An 18,835-nucleotide genomic window follows, 5' to 3' on the forward strand; every position below is an offset into this window, starting at 1 on the left:
GAATATTGGAACAATAAAAGGTTACCTTGCGGCGCTTTCCATTTTCAATCGCTCATCGGAAGAATGCTCCTACTTCAAAATTCCTTTGATAATACAATTCTTAAAAGGACTCACTAATGTGTTTCCTCCTCACTCATTTCAAGTACTGATCTGGGATCTAAATTTAGTCCTAAAATTCTTAATGTGTGCTCCTTTTGAGCCTATGCACACGTGTCCATTAAGATTACTAACGTGGAAAACAGCCTTCTTGGTTGCTCTAACATCAGCAAGAAGAGTGAGCGAATTGCAGGCACGGTCTTCTGGGCCACCTACTGTGTTCCATAAGGACAGAGTTGTGTTGAGGGTAAAACCATAATTTTTACCGAAAGTAATATCTGATTTTCATTTAAGTCATAAAATTTTCTTACCCGCATTCTATCCTCCACCCCATCCTTCGGAGGAGGAGGAAAGAATACACAGGTTGGATCCGAAAAGAGCTTTAAGCTTTTACATCTCTAGACTTTCCAGACTTAGAGTGGACAACCAGCTGTTTATAGGTTACACAGGAAGGAAACTGGGTCAATCGGTGACAAAACAGACAATTTCACGCTGGATTGTGCTTTGCATTTCAGAATTCTACAGACTAGCTCAAAAAGACCCTTCGGAGGGGTTAAGGGATCATTCTACCAGAGGCATCGCCTCCTCCACGGCCCTTTAAAGAGGTGTTCCAATACGATCCATTTGTGAAGCAGCAACTTGGTCTTCGCTACACACCTTCTCAAAATTCAATAACCTGGATGCTTCCAAGTCTAGGGAGCTAACTTTTGGAAAAGCAGTACTATACTCAGCCATCTAAGAGTATCGAAAAATCTACCCCCTCCTCCAGAGGAATTGTCCATACTGCTTTGGGAGTCTAAGATGAGGAATACGTTGGAGGACACAATCCACTCGAAGAACAAGTTACTTACCAACTGGTAACGTTCTTTCGATTGGATGTTCCTCCAACGTATTCCTCATCACCCCTCCCAGCCTACCCCTCTGTAGATTTTTCCGGGTTATTGCCATCTCAAATCTCGCAAGGCTCATACCTGTCTGCCGGCACAATCTACACAGTACAAGATCAAAGATAAAAAGGGTGAAAAACAGAACTGAGGCCAACGGGCGCCGCACGTGCTACTTATACACCCGATGACGTCACCCTCGACGGAGGCCTTCGAGGGACCATCGACTCGACGACATCGACGCACGGCGCCCTCTGCTGAAAACATTTCCGAAGAGCAGCAAAGCTGGATGGAATACATCTAAGATGAGGAATACATTGGAGGAACATCCAATCGAAAGAACGTTACCAGTTGGTAAGTAACTTGTTCATCTAAGCACATCTTCCTCAAATCGATGCACGAACAACCCCGGTACAACCCCAAGCAACATAAGCCGCAGTCAATTTGTAATATCTACTCCCAACTGACTACTTTTGACCAGGTGTCTTCTTAAATAGCACCATATATCTCTGGGCCTAGCAGAAAGATCTGCAACAGTGAAGTACATTTCCTCACATTCATTTGCTTTGACCAACTCATGCATCCACTGGGTATACCATGGTCCATGTTTATCCATCCATCAGAGAGCGATATTCTTTCAAACCTAAAGTACGGCGAATACAATACATTTACCAATATGTCTCAGGAGAGATGGTAGCAATCCTAAAAGACATATCATAGGGCAGACTATCACTGTGGTGTCAGTAATAGCAGCTACCCCAGTTGTTATCTTGCTCCAGAACTCTTCTATGATAGGGCAGGTCCAGGCCAAGTGAAGAAAATCTGCCTCAAGTCGTTTACATTTGTGACAGAGGCATTGGGATCAAATTTGCAGACCTTCAACGTGGTATAATATGCTTGATGTAAGAACCAGTATTGTAAAGCCGATGTTTATAATTTAATGATATGTATCTTTATTGCTGATATAACTTTTCCCATTTCTCATCTTCAACTGTAATATCAGCGTGGTCTCCCATCTTAATTTAGATAAGACACCGTCAGCAGGGGAATTGGACATTGGCAGTCTATAGAGCGAGGAAATTGCTTAAATTGTGTTAGCCAATGCAATATACTGAATAAAGGGGCAGCGCTCTTGGGTTCATTCGGTATAGACGGGTAATACTGTTTCAGTTTCCCTTTTTTGCAGGCATAAAGTAGCGTGGTGGACAGTGAGGTGGTCAATCAATCACTGAACTCTTCCATTGGTATGAGGTGTCCATCCTCAAATCTAGTGAATCCACTCCTGTGTAATTTACACATGATGCCTTTATCTACAGTGAATGGGATTGCCGGTTTGTCATCTATAAAGGCAATTGGAGAATAGGGGGGAGATAATTAGCATTTTTTATGTACTGTTATCGAAGTCCACCTTGCGACTTCAATCGGATTCATTGAGGTACGCTGACATGGTTCAACAGTAACAGAGACGGCCTCCATTTTCAATGGGTGAGCAAGCATTTATTTTGATTTTACTCACTGCAGCAGGGGATGGTGCTAAAATATTTGCATGATGGAGCATGCAAACCAATGCATAAATCTCGATATTGGGGCCATTAAGTAACCCCCTATCGCAAGGTAATGTTAACGTTTTGCATTTGACCCGAGGTGTTTTTCCAGCCCATATGAGGTTATCAAAGCTCAGCGCACTGTCTCGAAGAATAAGGCATTGAGGTGAACAGGGATATTTGCAAAAAGATAGGCATCTGGGGAGCAGTATCATTTTCATTAGTGAAATTCTAGCCATGAATGAAATGGCCTACAAGGGCCACTTCTTGCTCTTAAATTGTAATTCATTCAGCAGTGGGCCATAGTTTAAGGAATATAATTGGGCTGCTGTGTGTGTTATATGTATACCTAAATATCGAACTGAATGCACAGACCACTTAAAGTGTTCGCAGACTCTTCCTGGCAGCATGGCAGTTGTCAGTGGGAACAATTCCGATTCATCACAATTCATCAATAATCCGGAATATTGCCCATATTTCCACGTCATCCACAAAGAATAATATGTATTATATGTCAGAAATATTGCGCTTATGCAAAATTAATTTCATAAAGTTTAATTAAAGAGTTAGACTCATAATACAAGCTCTTTTATACAGTCATATATTGTTGGTCATGAGGACAGCCACACAACCACACTCCAGAGTGACACATGCAATTAATTGTGATAAGTATGTTAGTTATTAGTCCTATATACTCGTACACCATTTTACATGTATTAAAAGGACACCTGAATTTGATGAATAGCACAAGAATTACCAGGTAAGGCAAATGTGTGGATATACTTAAATTCCACTTAATAATACTGTCAATATGCCAATGGGCAGTTTAACAATTTACATTAGAAGTATTTTATCCAGTATTGAGAATAATGAGGACCTTATAAATTACAATAGTAAATACACCGAGAGATTATCCCAAATATGGGTAGGTACACATTGCTTAATCCAATCAAGAGTAGCATTGGCTTTTCAGGGCGAGTGAAAACCTACTAGATGAAATGGTTACCATAGAGCATGGAGCATGTATGGATTATAACAAGATTACACACAAGGTGTAATGATACATGCAGAAGAGAACCACACTCAATTAATTAGGAATCAATGAGCAAGTTACTACATACAATATTAATACACGCTGATGAGAATGGCGAAATGGTGTAGGAGTAATAACATACTTATTATCACAATTAATTGCATGTGTCATTCGGAAGTGCGGGTCTGTGTCTGCCCTCATGACCAACAAGCCATGACTGTATTAAAGAGCTTGTATTATGAGTCTGGTTCATGGTGTTAGTAACTCACAAATATAGTGTGAATTGATAATATATTATTGTGGCAATCTCTCTCTGGAAATTATATGTACATTGAACTTATCTATTGAAGCTGATGAACACTTTTCTTTTTTTATTTGTTTTTTATGTCTGTTTAAATCCCTACAATCCCTTCTTTTCCTATCCCCAACATATATTGAAAATGTAGTGTTATTTTCTCATATTTCATATGATCAGATATATTTTTTGAACATACGTTACAATGGAATTTGTTTTAGCCTATTTTTGTTTTTGATATTGATGGATATTGTTAAACATTTTAGATAATTGAAAGGAAGTTTGAAGGGCATAGGTTGCCTTGACAAAGAGCGGTCAGGTCAAAATACTTGTCAGCAGGGGCAATTTTCTATTTGATTTTGTATTTGATTTAGGAAATAAATGTACATTTTGATTATTTTATGACCTTCAGATTTAGACAAAAATGTATGTATTTGAAATCTGTGATTAAAGGTGCACAAGAGATTGTGAGCTTCATGTCCTAACTATTTAATTAAACTCTATGAAATTCATTTTTGGATAAGCGCAATTTTTCTGGCATATAATACATCATCTTTAATCAAATTAGGCAGAGGCACAGCCTGAATAAGCCAGAATCTGCAGCTACCCATTAATATAACTATTTATAAAATAGTGTAGATCTGAGTGCTCATATTGTCCTTAAGAAGCCCCACATACAGCATTCATACACAAAGAAGGTTACATTTTGCCATGGATGTTTAACAAAGACCACCATATCACCTGCATACAATCAGAGCACCACATTCTTCTCAAACAATTTAAGCACCTTATCAGCATGAAACTCTCAAAGTAAAGCAGAAAGCGGTTTGATGGCCAGGGCACACAATATCAGGGATAGGGGACAGCCCTGTCGAGTGCCTCTGGAGAGCAAGAAACATTCCAATGTCACACAGTGGGACTAGTGTATAATAGAGAAACCACGGACAAAGAAAAGGATCCCACCACCATTCTGGTCAGGACTTCCACCATAAACAATGATTCCAGAGACTCATCGCCTTTTCGGCATCAAGAAAGGATGTCGGAGCAGGGATGGCAGGGCTGATTAATGACATGACACTAAACAATTTCCTCAAGCTAAGTGAAGTGGAGCTACCTGGTAGAAAGGTGGACTGATCATCTAGGATCATATCCCTAAGGATAGAGAAACATTTGTTGTCTAGGTTTAACATTGATAGTGGTCAATAAGACTTAAGGTTTTGTGGGTCCTTGTTGGCTTTTGGACAGAGCACTATTCTGGCTTCATTAGTAGTGGGGGAGAGGGGGGGTTCACCCTTCTCTAACACAGCTCTGTACAGTAGAACAAGTTACTTTCTTACCTGGTAACGTTCTTTCGATGGGATGGTCCGACGACGTATTCCATATCTATGACAGGTAATGTCCACAGCTGTGCTGCTTCGGAAAAACTTTGGCGTCGGCGTCCTGGGTGGATGACGTCGATGCGCCGTTCCCGAGGACCTCCTCCGACGGCCAACGTCATCCGATGTGATAAGTAGGACGCACGACGCCCATAGCCTCAGTTGTAGTTTTTTCCCCAGAACGTGTGCCACCAGTTTTCTGCCAGTCAGACACACAAGGCCTTGCGGAAAGCAAGCTGCAATGGCAAAAGAATTTCTGCAGCGGGGAAGGCAGGGAGGGAGCGATACGGAATACGTCGTCAGACCATCCCATCGAAAGAACATTACCAGGTAAGAAAGTAACTTGTTCTTCGAGGGGATTGGGTCCTCCGACGTATTCCATATCTATGACAGAATCCCAAAGCAGTACCAAGCAAGGAGGTGGGAAAGAATTTAGAATACAAATTTAGCATGCCCAATCAAATTGCAGAATAGAGAACTGCCTTGCCAAAGGCCAGATCTTGCCCTCTGATGGAATCGAGTGAGTAGTGACGTACAAAAGTATGTACTGAAGCCCAGGTGGCTGCATCACAGATGTGACGAAAAGGAACTCCCCTCTGTAAAGCAGTAGACGCAGCCACTCCCCTGGTAGAATGGGCCCGCAAGCCAGCCGGAGGATCCTTACCCCGCCAAGCGGTAACACTCGGAGATAGCTAAAAAATCCAACGAGACAAAGTCTGTTTCGTCACAGCTTGTCCCAAACGCTTACCAGCGTAACCAATGAAAAGTTGATCGTCCACTCTGACCCGGGACATGCGCGAAATATAAAAGCTCAATACTTTCCTAGGATCAAGCCTATGGAGTCTCTCCTCTTCCTTACCAGGATGTGGAGGAGGATAGAACGCCGGAAGAACAACCTTCTGGCTCAAATGAAAGTCCGAAACCACCTTCGGAAGAAAAGAAGGACGAACTCTAAGGACAACCCTGTCGTTATGAAACACCGTGAAGGGTGGCTTAACTGAAAGTGCCTGTAACTCACTCACTCTGCGAATGGAAGTAACCGCAACCAAAAACACAGTTTTCAGAGTTAACAGCCTCAAAGGGCAAGAATGTAAAGGCTCAAACGGAGCACCCATAAGAAACTTAAGAACAAGGTTCAAATCCCAACCTGGCACCAGAAAAGGTGACTGAGGGAACACATTAGTGATCCCTTTCAAAAACTGCGAAATTAAAGGAATTTTAAAAAAGGAACACTCTTCAGACGAGCGCTTAAATATGGACAGCGCCGCCAGGTAACCTTTAATGGTCCCCACTTGCAAGCCCTTGTGGGACAAAGAAAGCAAAAAAGACAGAACCATGGGAATGTCACATTCAAAAGGATCCACATTCTGAACTCTGCACCAGTCGCAGAACTTTCTCCAACAGCAACGGTACAGAGACTTAGTTGCCGGCCACCTGGCCGAGAGCAACAACTCCATCACGTCTTCAGGGAGGTCCCAATCCTTATACCTCAACCTTTCAGAAGCCAAGCGTGAAGATTGAGGGATCTGATCTCTGGATGGAGAACCTGACCCCCCCCCTCCCGTGAGAGCAGATCGTCTCGGTAGGGAAGACGACGTGGAGGGCAGATGGACAAGTCTCGAAGGTCTGGGTACCACGTCCTCCGGGCCCACGCCGGAGCAATGAGGATCATCCGGGAACCGAACCTCCGTAACCTCCGCAGCACTTGCGGGATGACGGGGACTGGAGGAAACGTGTACAGCAGTGGGAATGACTACTCCAGCACAAACGCGTCTCCTAAGGCTCCTTTTGGAGGAAATTCACGCGAGCAAAACCTTTCGCACTTCTGGTTGACACTGGAGGCAAAGAGATCCACATGAGGGTCCCCCAAAGGGCAAAGATCTCCAGGAGAATCTCCTGAGCCAGCTCCCACTCGTGAGAGATCGAGCTCTGCCTGCTCAGAGCGTCCCCCATCTCTTTGTAGTCTCCGGCCAGATGAACAGCCGAGATCGAAACTTCCTGCTGGATGGCCCAGAATTCGAGCTGCATGGCCTCCCTGCACAGCGGAAGTGACCCTGCCCCCCCCTTTTTTGTTGAGGTAGTGCATGGCCACCGTGTTGTCCGTTAGAATCAGGACACTCTTTCCGCGCACAGTCGGCAGAAAAGCCTTCAGGGCTAGCCTGACGGCCCTCAGCTCCAACAGATTGATATGGAGTCTGGACTCCGACGGAGACCAACGACCGCTGACTGTCAACTCGTTGGCATGAGCTCCCCATCCCGTGAGGGATGCGTCCGTCACGATCGTCACCTCCGGCCAGGGCAGCCAAAATGGGGCCCCTTTCATCAGATTGCCCTCGACGGCCCACCACAGAAGGTCCCGGGCCACCGAGGGCGGCACCTGAACAGGGTCCGACAGCCTGCCGGAGGACTGAGACCACTGGAGCTTGAGTGCCCACTGCAAAGATCTCATCCGCAGACGAGCCTCTGGCACCAGAAGAATGCAGGATGCCATGGAGGCCGAGCAGTCTCAAGAACTCGGACGCTGGGAGATCCTGGGCAAAATGAAACTTGTGCACCATCTGCTCAATGTGAAGAGCCCTCACCTGAGGAGGAAAACACTGCCCCAGGGACGTGTCGAGCACTGCTCCGATGTACTGGAGCCGCTGCGTTGGTGTCAAATGGGACTTCTTTAAATTGAGGGAGAAGCCCAGGCTGTGAAGGGAGTGGCAGGTGACGGACAGATGATCCAGGACTTACTCGGGAGAGCTCCCCCTGATCAACCAATCGTCCAGGTAGGGGTAGACGTGAATCCCCACTTTCCTGAGATGCGCTGCCACCACCACCATGAGCTTGGTGAAAACCCTTGGGGCGGAGGTCAATCCGAACGGCAGGACCCGAAACTGAAAGTGCGGGTCGCCAACTGCGAACCTCAGGTACTTCTTGTGCTTGGGATGGATCGGCACATGGAAGTAAGCATCCTTGAGGTCGAGGGACACCAACCAGTCCTGAAGTTGAAGGGCCTGGAGGACTTGAGAAAGAGTCACCATCTTGAACTTGTCCTTCCTGAGGAGTTTGTTCAAACCGCGCAAGTCCATGATGGGTCTCAATCCCCAGTCTTTCCTCGATATCAAACAATAAGGGGAATACCATCCCTTGTTCCTCTCCGCTACAGGCACCAGTTCTATGGCGCCTTTCTCCAGCAGGGCTTGAATTTCCTGCGCAAGGAGTGGATCCGGACTCTTCAAAGAGAGGCTCCCTGGTGGATTGTCGTGAGGCCTCTGCCGAAAAGGAAGACAGAAGCCGTGGGTTATGATCTCCAGAACCCACACATCCGAAGTAATGGCTTGCCACACTCCAAGATGCTGCGCCAGGCTTCCCCCAACCGGCGAACCATGGGACCTGGCCTCATGACAGAGTGGTAGCGGCTGCGACGTTGCCTGAGGGGAAAGAGGCAACTGCCCGAGCGGCCTTGGCCCCTCGAGTACCTTTATTGCCACCTCTGGCACTCTTACGATGGCCTCTTTGACTGCTAGCTCCCCTCGCTTTACTGAAGGACGAGTAATAGCGAAAGGAACCTCCCCTCCATTGCTGTCCCCTAGGACGAAAAGGCGGAGGTTGGCGAAATGCAGCGCCCAACGACTTTGCTGTAGCTTTGGAGGTCTGCAACCTCTCAAGGCTCTCGTCAGCCTTGCTGCCAAAAAGGTGTTCACCGTCAAAGGGCATGTTGAGGAGCCAGGACTGCACATCAGGAGCGAACCCAGACTTCCGTAACCACGCAAACCTGCGCATGACGGTGCTCGCCACCTTGGACCGGATGACACAATCCGCCAAGTCCAAACCCGACTGAACAGCCTCACACATGGCATCCTTGCCATCCTGAACCATAGCAAGGAAGCCATCCCGTTCGTCCCCTTCGGGAATATGTTCAGCCGCTAATGCAACAGTTCCACAGAGTGTGTGTGAAACGAGACAAGGCACATATGGAGTTAGCCGTCTGAAGCGCCATACCCCCCAGAAGAAAACACTTTCTTCACCCAGCCGTCAAAACGTTTGTCGTCCCTATCCGGAGGGATGGTAGGATACGACGCCTGCTTTGCTGGGGCCGTAGCCGCCTGCACCACCAAACTCTCCGGAGTGGGGTGCCTAGACAAGTAGCAGGGGTCGCTACTGGCTGGACGGTATTTTCGCGACAAAGACTTGCCCACTGCCGGGAGACTCTCCGGAGCAGTCCAAGCCATCGCCACCCTTCTCTGCAGAGCCATATGAAAAGGCAAAACCGGGTCAGTGGGGGGACCAAGATCAAGGATGTCCGTGAGATCATCCTGAACGAACTCCCCTGGGGGAGCTGACCAACCCAAGTACTCCGTGACCCGAGACATAAGGCGCCGATATGAAGAATCGGCATGAGTGCCAGGCTCCGGCCTACAAAACTCCACCTCCGGAGAGGTGTCCAGTCCACTGGCATCATGCAGCGACTGCCGCAGGTTATCAAACTGGCTATGGCCCGAGATAAGTTCATCTGGAACCGTAACCGGAACCAAGCCGCCATCAGAGCCTTCATCACCCTCTGAAATATACTCCAGGCGGGGAGAGGAAGACCTCTGGGGACCAAAGCAGTGCCTGACCTTAGCCAGAGCCTTTCTAGGGGCAAACCCCGTGCCACGGGGCCCCTCCGACACCACCGCCTTGAAAGGCGTCGAGGGCGCCGAAGGAGTCGGCGTCGACGTCGTCAGCTGCAGCGCCGCCAGCATCGGCGGCGTCGACACAGGCCTCAAAGCCAGAGCTCAGAGCGTGTCTCTCGACGACCTAGGCGCCGACGACCCCCTCGGAGGCGGAGCCTCGAGAGAAATCGCCAACGACCTCGGCGCCACAGGCGTCGACGTCTTCTTTGAAGACGGCACAGGATCACGCGGTCACGAACGCGTCGAGGACCGGGACCTGGAACGGGCATGGCGAGAACGGCTACCCTTGTCCGAGCAGGACCTCTCCTGCGAGCCGTGCCGACCACCCGAGCCCGAAGGCGTACGAGCGGTGTCTCTGGACCGGTGCCGACCAACCCCACTCGGAGGCGCGGACAGACCGGTGCCCTGCGATTCAAGAATCGCTAGCATCTGCTTCCCAAAGGAAGCCCATTCCTCCGGTGTTGCTTGCATGGAGGGATAAGCGACCTGCCGACGGGCGGAGTCCTCGGAAGAGGACGGGGAAGGCGACCTATGCCGGCACTTCCAGGAATGCCTTGAAGAGGCGGAGGAGTGGCGAGACCGACTCCTGGAAGGAGACCCACTGGACTTCCAACGATGACACGGAGAGTCCCCCCTCGAGTCATCCGTCGAAAGCCCCGCAGACCTCGACTTCCGGGGCTTAGACACCCAGCCTACCGACAGCTTCTTCTTGCGTTCCCGCAAGGCCTTTGCTGTGAGTGACTGGCAGTCGACACAGTCGTCCGTATCGTGGGCCTCCCCGAGGCACCAGAGGCAGGCGTCGTGCGAGTCCATGACCGACATCTTGGACCCACAGTCCCCGCATTTCTTGAAGCCCGGACGCGGGGTTGAAGACGAAGAAGACATCGCCACGAACAGGTCTTCACAACAAACCGAACAGGTTCAACGAACCGAGAATTGAAAACAGCAAACTCCAACGAGTCGAGGCGTACCGAGATTCACGAAGCGAACACGTTCGCGGAAAAAAACGGAACTGAGGCTATGGGCGTCGTACGTCCTACTTATCACATCGGGTGACGTCGGCCATCGGAGGTCCTCGGTGACGGTGCATCGACGCAGGAGCCAAAGATTTTCCGAAGCAGCACAGCTGTGGACATTACCTGTCATAGATATGGAATAAGTCGTCGGACCCAATCCCCTCAAAATATTAATTCCGGTATTAATATTTCTGCGAAGTCCTTATAGAATTCAGCCATCAGCTCATCAGGGCCAGGGGCTCTTACAGACTGAAGGAATTTAATAGCAGTGTTAATCTCCTCTGCGGTCAGGAGAGTGTTCAATGGGATTCTCTGTTCATCAGTAGGCCATACTAGATTAGCTTTGTCGAGATATGTATGTACCTGTGATCTAGTTTTACCCAGTCATATAATGAGCTATAATATTGCAAAAATGCAGAGTTTTTGTCCTCTGCTAGTGTTAAGTGAGTACCATCGGGAGTCCTTATGGAAGTTATATCAACATGTCACTTTTCCCCTTTTAGCTGCCCGGCTAGCAATCTACCAGGCTTTTCTGATTCTGCATGCGGTTGTGCCCTAGGCCTACATATACACATCTTAAATTCTCTGTCAGCTAATTGACGGAACTCATTTGTGAATCTCTGAAAGAAAAGTAGGTTGATTAGTAGCAGCATGTTCATCATAAAGTGACTTCAGTCGTGTTCCACAGATATTCAGTTCCCTATGTACCAAAAGATCCCAAATTCTTTGGACATGTGAAGACCTCTAATATACACCTTGAACGATACCCACACCACAGTAAAATAGTCAACCAACGGCATGTTAATCCGAGAAATCTGAGCAATCTCCTCCCATACCTCATCTCTGAGCAGCAAGTCAGTTAATGACTCAGACTTCAATTTCCAGGTACTCGCACAGGGTGTACCAGACGGAGTATGAACCTCTAGCAGAATGGGGGCATGGTCTGCGAGAGTTCTAACTAATATCTCACACTTGTTTGATCTATTCAGAATTCCATTTGATCCAAACCACATATCTAGTCTTTTATATGAATTATGTACTGTAGAATAACATTTATAACCCCTCCTTGTTGCATGTGAAGTACGCCAAATGTCTACTAGGTGTCGTGAGAAACGGGCTTCCTTTATGGTCCGCAAAGTGCCGACATGTCATCACTCAACCTGTGAAGACCTATCCAATTGGTCATGTATGGTAGTATTAACATCACCTTCCACCAGTATCTCGTGATCGACAAACATCAGGCATCTATCAAATAGCCCCTGAAAAAAACAGGGTCATTACGTTCGGGGCATACGTGTTTAAAAGCACCGAGTTTGTCCCATATAACCAGCCCACCAAAATAATGGATCTACCCTCAGTGTCTATGATTACCTCTTTAAATTGAAAATCTAACTTCTTGTGTAACATGGTTAAAACACCCAGGTCGAGTAACTGGCGTACCAACTCTGATTTCTCCATGCACGTGTAACTGCAGCATGTCTATGTCTGGTAAGGTGGGTTTCTTGTAGGAATATTATATCATTGTGTCTGCAGAGATAAGGGAAGACCTTACAGATTATTTAATCCTTGCGCATTCCAAGTTGTAACCAATCACAACATAGGTATAAACAGTATATATAATGCCAGTGTGTCCGATGGGCAGTCCGCCCATGATCCTGAGGCCTAAAACCAGGGTGACAATGACGAGATGTAGAAACATTGTTATAGCATTGGAGCATGTATGCCAAGTCGTAACGGCAGTTTTACGTTTTAACTCCCCAAGCCCACCCCCTTTACCCACGCCAGTAACCCCAACTGACCAGTGGGAATCCCACCCCAACTCCAAAACAAAAACACAGAATAGTAAAATCCCAACATTGACCAGGCTACAGGGGGGGAGACGAGCCCCACCTGCTGCAGTCAATCTGTAGCCCGAGTACTGCAGTCAGGTCATTGCAGACTGTCCACAAATTGTCAACGGTGTGGCCGCGCCATGGTGATCTTAGTAGTGCAGAAGTCCGGAGCATCTGCTGGGGAGGTGAAAAAGTGAGATATATCATATAATTTTGAGCTTTGCAGGAAATAGCGTATGCAATTCGTCTCTCTCTTAGGTATTTGCGAACATCATTTAAGGTTTTCTGGGAGGCCTGCACTGTGCGACGTAAGTCCGGAAGAAATGAAGATTAGCTGGCTGAAATTGTAATAATGCCAATTCCCTGGCCGCCTTCAGGATCAGGTCTCGGTCTTGTGGAGAAGCCCGTGGCGGGTCTTCAGCCCAGTGACCTATGGGCTCATTCAATCTGGAAGTGAGCCGAAAAGACTAGATTGTCTAAAATCAAAGAGGTTTCTTCAAAAAACAACAAGCTGACCAACAGTAGAAGATTCAAGCATGCCAAGGATACGAATGTTACTCCGCCTCTAACGGTTTTTGAGATCATCGTTCTTGGCTTGTATCACACCCTGAGCTCTGCCTGCAGTGTCTTGACTGTAGATTCCAGCCTGGAGCGAGTCTTCAGATTTGGAGTTCCTATTCGCAGCTTCAGACATTCTAGTGCATATTTTTTCTATTTTGGCATTAGAAGCCTCAACTTTAGCTGCCAGTGTGTTAATCTTGTCACGTATAGAACCTATTGTGGAGACTCCTGTGGATACCCCATTAAAACCCTAACTAGAGTCTCCTCCCGGGTAGCCAAGAGAGGGCAGAAACTTCCTGATCCCAATCCTGGGGCTGGTGTACTGCGGGAGGATCACCTTGTTTGAGACCAGGCCCAGGGAGGTGGGGAGATTGCGCAGGTTGAGACACAGTATTTTTTCCTGAAGAGGAATACTGTTAACCCTCAGGGAATACTTTTAACCCAGACTTAAATGAGGAATTTGCTTATTTCAACAAACTCACTCCGGGTTAACTGAAGAACAAAACCTAGAAACAAAGCGATGGGATGTGTCGGACCCCGAGGACGACATTCAAAAAGCAATTTCAAAATTAAAAAATTCCAGGGCCGCAGGACCCGACGGAATTACAAATGTGATGTTAAAAACACATAAAAGAGAATGGTCAACGTTCATAGCCTTGCTAACCGACAGAATCGCTAACTACCAAAATCCTGGACCAAGGCGATTGTTGTGCCAGTTTTCAAGAAGGGCGATCGGGCTGACCCTGCCAACTACAGGCCGATCGTACTTCTTGATACAATTGGAAAGATTATGGCGACCTTCCTTCAACAAAAGTTAACAAAGTGGACAATCAACAAAGGAATTCCCGATTGCCTCCAGACAGGCTTCACGAAAGGTGTGGGGACGGAAATTAACCTGACCATAATGAATCTGTTGAAACTGGATGCCCTAATGAAGCGCTCAAATTTATTCTTTGCCTTTGTAGACATGCAACAGGCATTTGATACAGTAAATCGAGAATTACTGTGGAAGAAACTTAGAAATTGGCGTTGCCCAGAAAACATTCTACATCCTATAATGGCCTTCCACAATAAAACATCAATTTGCGTAAAGGATAAATGGAAACGGAGACTTAACCAATCCAATAGTCACAAACAAAGGAGTAAAACAAGGTTTCCCCCTCGCTGCAGTTCTGTTTAAGATATTAATCGCTGACATTCCAAATGACCTAATCAATATACAACGCTTCTCTCCGAAAGTAAATGGCCATCAAATTTGGTGCGCAACATATGCTGACGATCTAGTCTTGATCGATAAAACTCAAATAGGGTTACAGCAACTTCTTTCGGGACTACAAAAGTACATGGTGAAAAATGACTTGAGAATTAATGTAAAAAAGACCAAAATCATGAAATTTGGCCCGACTAAAGGAAAACTAAATCGAAACTTCAAATGGAAGATCGATAATGAGGAAATTGAAGCAGTGGCTGAAATACGTTATTTGGGAATCCCGATAAACAGGTCTATCAGTGAAAGAAACTGGGTATCAAATTTATTCTTACGAATGAAAACATTTTCCTTACAGGGTGCACGCATCCACTCCCTGTTTGGAAAGTTTAGCCTAATCCCAGTTCGACAGTTTTACGTACAAAAAGTAGTTCCGGGAATCACATTTGGAGCAGAAACTGGCTGGAACTTGGATTACAAAATTTGGGCCCAACTAGAGGGAATTTTCTGGCGGCGCGTACTAAGACTACCCAAATACATATCCATCATCATAATTCAACATGAACTTGCACTTGAAGAATTGTATGGCTCTGTCGTCTGGAAATCGTTGGTGATTTTATGCAAAATGTCAGTCTCTAAACCAGAACCAGCATATACAATTCTAGCACCAAGGGACAATATAAGATACACTGGACTTCTTAAGATCTGGACGCAAAAGTTGGAGGCAGTCCTGAATGCGACCAACACTGACATGGCAAAGCTGATAGACCAGCCTCAAATTGCAAAGAAAAAAATAAAACAATGGTTCTGGATTCAAAACTTGCTAAAATATAAAAACCTCTCAACAGCACTCGATTTTGGACCAGTAATGAACCAGTTAGATATCAGGCCAAAATACTTGCAGAGATTTCCATCTCGACACCATCGCAATGGATTCCTTAGACTGCGAGTAAAAGCGCTAAAAACGAAGAAAATGCTAGTGGCACGCCACATAGTAACATCTAACGACAGCAATTGTAGATTTTGCAAGGCCGAAATAGAATCAGTAAAACACTTAATAACAGAATGCACAGCGCTAAAGATCCAAAGATCAACTCACCTAAAACAGTTTGCGCCAATTGGTGGAAACCAGGACGAATAGTGGCTTAGGATCTTAGGTGGAAGCTCAGTACATTTAACATGCTCTGTTATAAACTTCCTGGATATTATTTTGGAACAACAAACAAATAACTAGAAATAAGAATCACATACCTGGAGAGAGACACTTGAAACTGTGATAAGCGAATTGCATTTATGGGTGATAAATTGTAACGGAAGAGAGTTATTTGTTTGTTTTCAAATGAAATGTGAAGAAAATTGTTGTGAAAAAAGTTTGATTTAAACTAAAATGTTACAATATAAAAAAAAAAAAACTTAAAAAAAAATGAGGAATTTGCTTATTGCCATTTCGTCATGTCTCAACCTCCTACTAAGGGTGAAAAGTCAAAATCTGAAGGAGTGACTTCTTAAACCCAAGGACCCAATCTTTTATACCCCTAAATTCCCTTATTCTCCAAAATGCCAAAGTTATGCCAACAGGAACGGTGAACATGTGACCTTTTCTGTCCCTTCTGTCTCTAAGAAAGCTAATTCTTATAATTCCTCTTTTGGTAATATCAAGGGAGAAAAATCCATCTTGAAACCTTTAAAAAAGTAGAGAAACTAAACTTTCCCAAAATAAACTGCTAGTCCCAGAATACCTCAGGGAATGTGAAGAAGAAGCGAGCTGAAGAGGCATGCAGGAGTCCAAGTCAGGCAGGCAAGCAAGCCTAATGGCCTTTGGCAAGGTCAGGCAATTAGTTCCAAGGACCTGTACCTGAAACTAACTAGCCCACCTGAGGGGCATAAAAGGCTGCAGCACGAAGGGCAGAAGAAAGAAGCTGGAGCAGGAGCTGGAAGGTCGGCAGAAGCAGAAGTAGCAGAGCACGAAGCTTGCAGGTCACAAGGAAGTGTGACCAAAGAAGAAACGCCAGAGCAGAGGAGGGCATATTTCACCTGCAGGCTCTGAGTTGGTCCTGTATTCACAAACCCTGTTTTGTCTGTGGCAGCATTGGAAGAGAGTGGAAGCAACAGGCAGTCTTTCCAGGTGCGCCTAATTGCTGTGAATGCATAGCTGAAGTTGTGCATTTTCCAAAGGCCCATGTGCAGAAGCAAGCCGAGAGAAACTGGAGAGTGGAAGACTCTCCCTTGATAAGGCCGTATCGGAGATACCTATGCAGCGGAGGGGTGTGGATCTCAAGAGTGTCTGTAGGAGTAGCAGGAGAGGAAACCAAGTCGGGAAGCAGCGGCAGCCCACAGTCGGGGGTGACTGGAGAGTCGGAAAAGGAAGCTCTGTACTCCTGAACAACAGAAATACCCTGCTGGTAACTGTAGGCAGATTTAATTGCACTTGCGCATACATCTAAGCAAGAAGAAGCCATTCGTAGAAGTGGGAAGTCTTTCTAATAAGGGGAATGCCCCACGCAGTTATGTTCACCAGTTGAAGTGCGCACGTATGATGAAAGCATTGTTTCCCTATTAGAAATCCCTTCTTGCAGAGCAGTCATGGTGCTCCTGTTAACACAGAGTACGTTACTGGTAAACTTATTAAGTAAAATTGACTTTCCCTGAGATGTTACAAGCCCCGTTTAAAGAAGTTGCGTATGATACAATGTTTCCAGGTACCTTGGATGCTGAATGCTGACCGAAACGTGGGAACGCATATCTCTTTGACTTGGCAGTTCAAGAGTAAAAGGAAATCACGTATGCCTCATTTTGTTTTCTTTAAGAAGTTCACATCTTGTAACATATCAAACACTGTAGTAGAAGCCGTACAAGAGGTTGAAGCTGAACCAAGAACAAGCATTACCAAAGCTCAGAGTTAACTCTGTAAAAGAGAAAATGCTCAATTAAGAACTATTCGCCACTATTCTGGAGTTGTTGAAGTTGTTACCCAAGAGTCCTTTAAAATAAAAGTGACAAAGCTATCCAAAACTGGAAGAGTGGCACAACAGCTTTGGGGGTAACTACTGGAGGCCAAGGTTTATATGAAGATGGGGAAGGGAGTTGGGTACTTGTTAAAAAAAAAAAAAAAAAAAAAAAGCAGATTTACAATCTGCACGGCTGAGACTATTTAATAATAGAGGCAAGTTGCTGAAGAAGAAGCAAACTTTAAGCAGAAGCATCCTGACTAACTGTGTAAAAGATAAAGCAGAAGTTGCAAGCTGAGGAGTTGATCTAGACAGAAGCAGAAGTTTTTTTTTTCAACTTTACCTACTCTTTCCTAGAAGGAACTCGTCCACCAAATCTCCATTGGTGCCGTTATTTTATTTGTAGAACTATGAATGGAAATCTATTCATCAAGCAAAGTGGATTTTTATTTGTGTGAATTTTAGTTTCTTTGGAACTTTTTCAAGACTTTGCTTGAGACTTTCTTTTCCTTGGAAGAAATTGACTCTGAGACATTCCTGGGGGAGCAAGATCGGCCCAGAGCCAGTAGAAGTCATCCAAGACACGGTTGTTTGGTAACCGTTTATGTTTTTTTCATGTTGCTTTGTATGTTTATGTTGTTTTAGAGTGAGGGCTAGTATTGTGAATGCAAGGAGGTTTTCCCAAAGATCTAGAGTAGGTAGGGAATCCCCTGATAGAGTCGGTTTAGTTAGGGTTTATTTTAGAATTTTATGTATAATAAAATGTCGAACCTTAAGAAAACTAAACACAGTCATGAGTCTCGCATTACTGACCCCTCAACACTTTGCCCTCCTGAAAGCTGCGCAGGGCCACCGCTATCGGGTCCATAAACACAGCGCCACCCATGTCTATCTCATTGATACGTTCCCTCCGATCTACAGAGCTGACGGTGTGTGGTGGGTTTGTTATAAAGCTACCAATTTAGCTTGTTTTTTGGACACTGTTAATTTGCCCGTAATGGTTACTGGCCACTAAAAATGCAATACCACAGAATCCGCAGGTCAAGTTTAAACAAAGGCTCTCCAGCACAAAATCTGCTACTTAGTGTTGCACCAATTATAAAAGCATCATGCTTGATAACAGCAAGTATATCTGGCAGACCCCTCTCCACAATGATATGTGCAGGGTGGCAGCATAGCATGCAGATAAGTTGTCAGCTGAAAATACTTCCCTTAGCATTCCCAGCAAACTAGTACTCACAGCGGCTTTCAGAGATCCTCACTGCCGTCTGCCACAAGGGACACGTGCAGCCATCAGCAGGCACCCACTCTGCTGCAGCGCTCTCACAGCTCCATTGTGCCAAACTCCAAGAACAAGCATCAGAGAAACACACTTATCGTAG

General features: G+C 45.8%; 1 protein-coding gene across 6 annotated transcripts in view; it reads right to left on the reverse strand.

Annotated features, from left to right (window-relative positions):
- Window positions 1–18,835, reverse strand: part of TSEN54 (tRNA splicing endonuclease subunit 54) — a 571,608-nt gene that overhangs the window by 293,602 nt on the left and 259,171 nt on the right. The gene's annotated exons all lie outside the window — the stretch shown is intronic.

Source organism: Ambystoma mexicanum, chromosome 3q (assembly GCF_040938575.1).
Source record: "Ambystoma mexicanum isolate Mex_15411 chromosome 3q, UKY_AmexF1_1, whole genome shotgun sequence".
In the NCBI taxonomy this organism is placed as follows: domain Eukaryota; kingdom Metazoa; phylum Chordata; class Amphibia; order Caudata; family Ambystomatidae; genus Ambystoma; species Ambystoma mexicanum.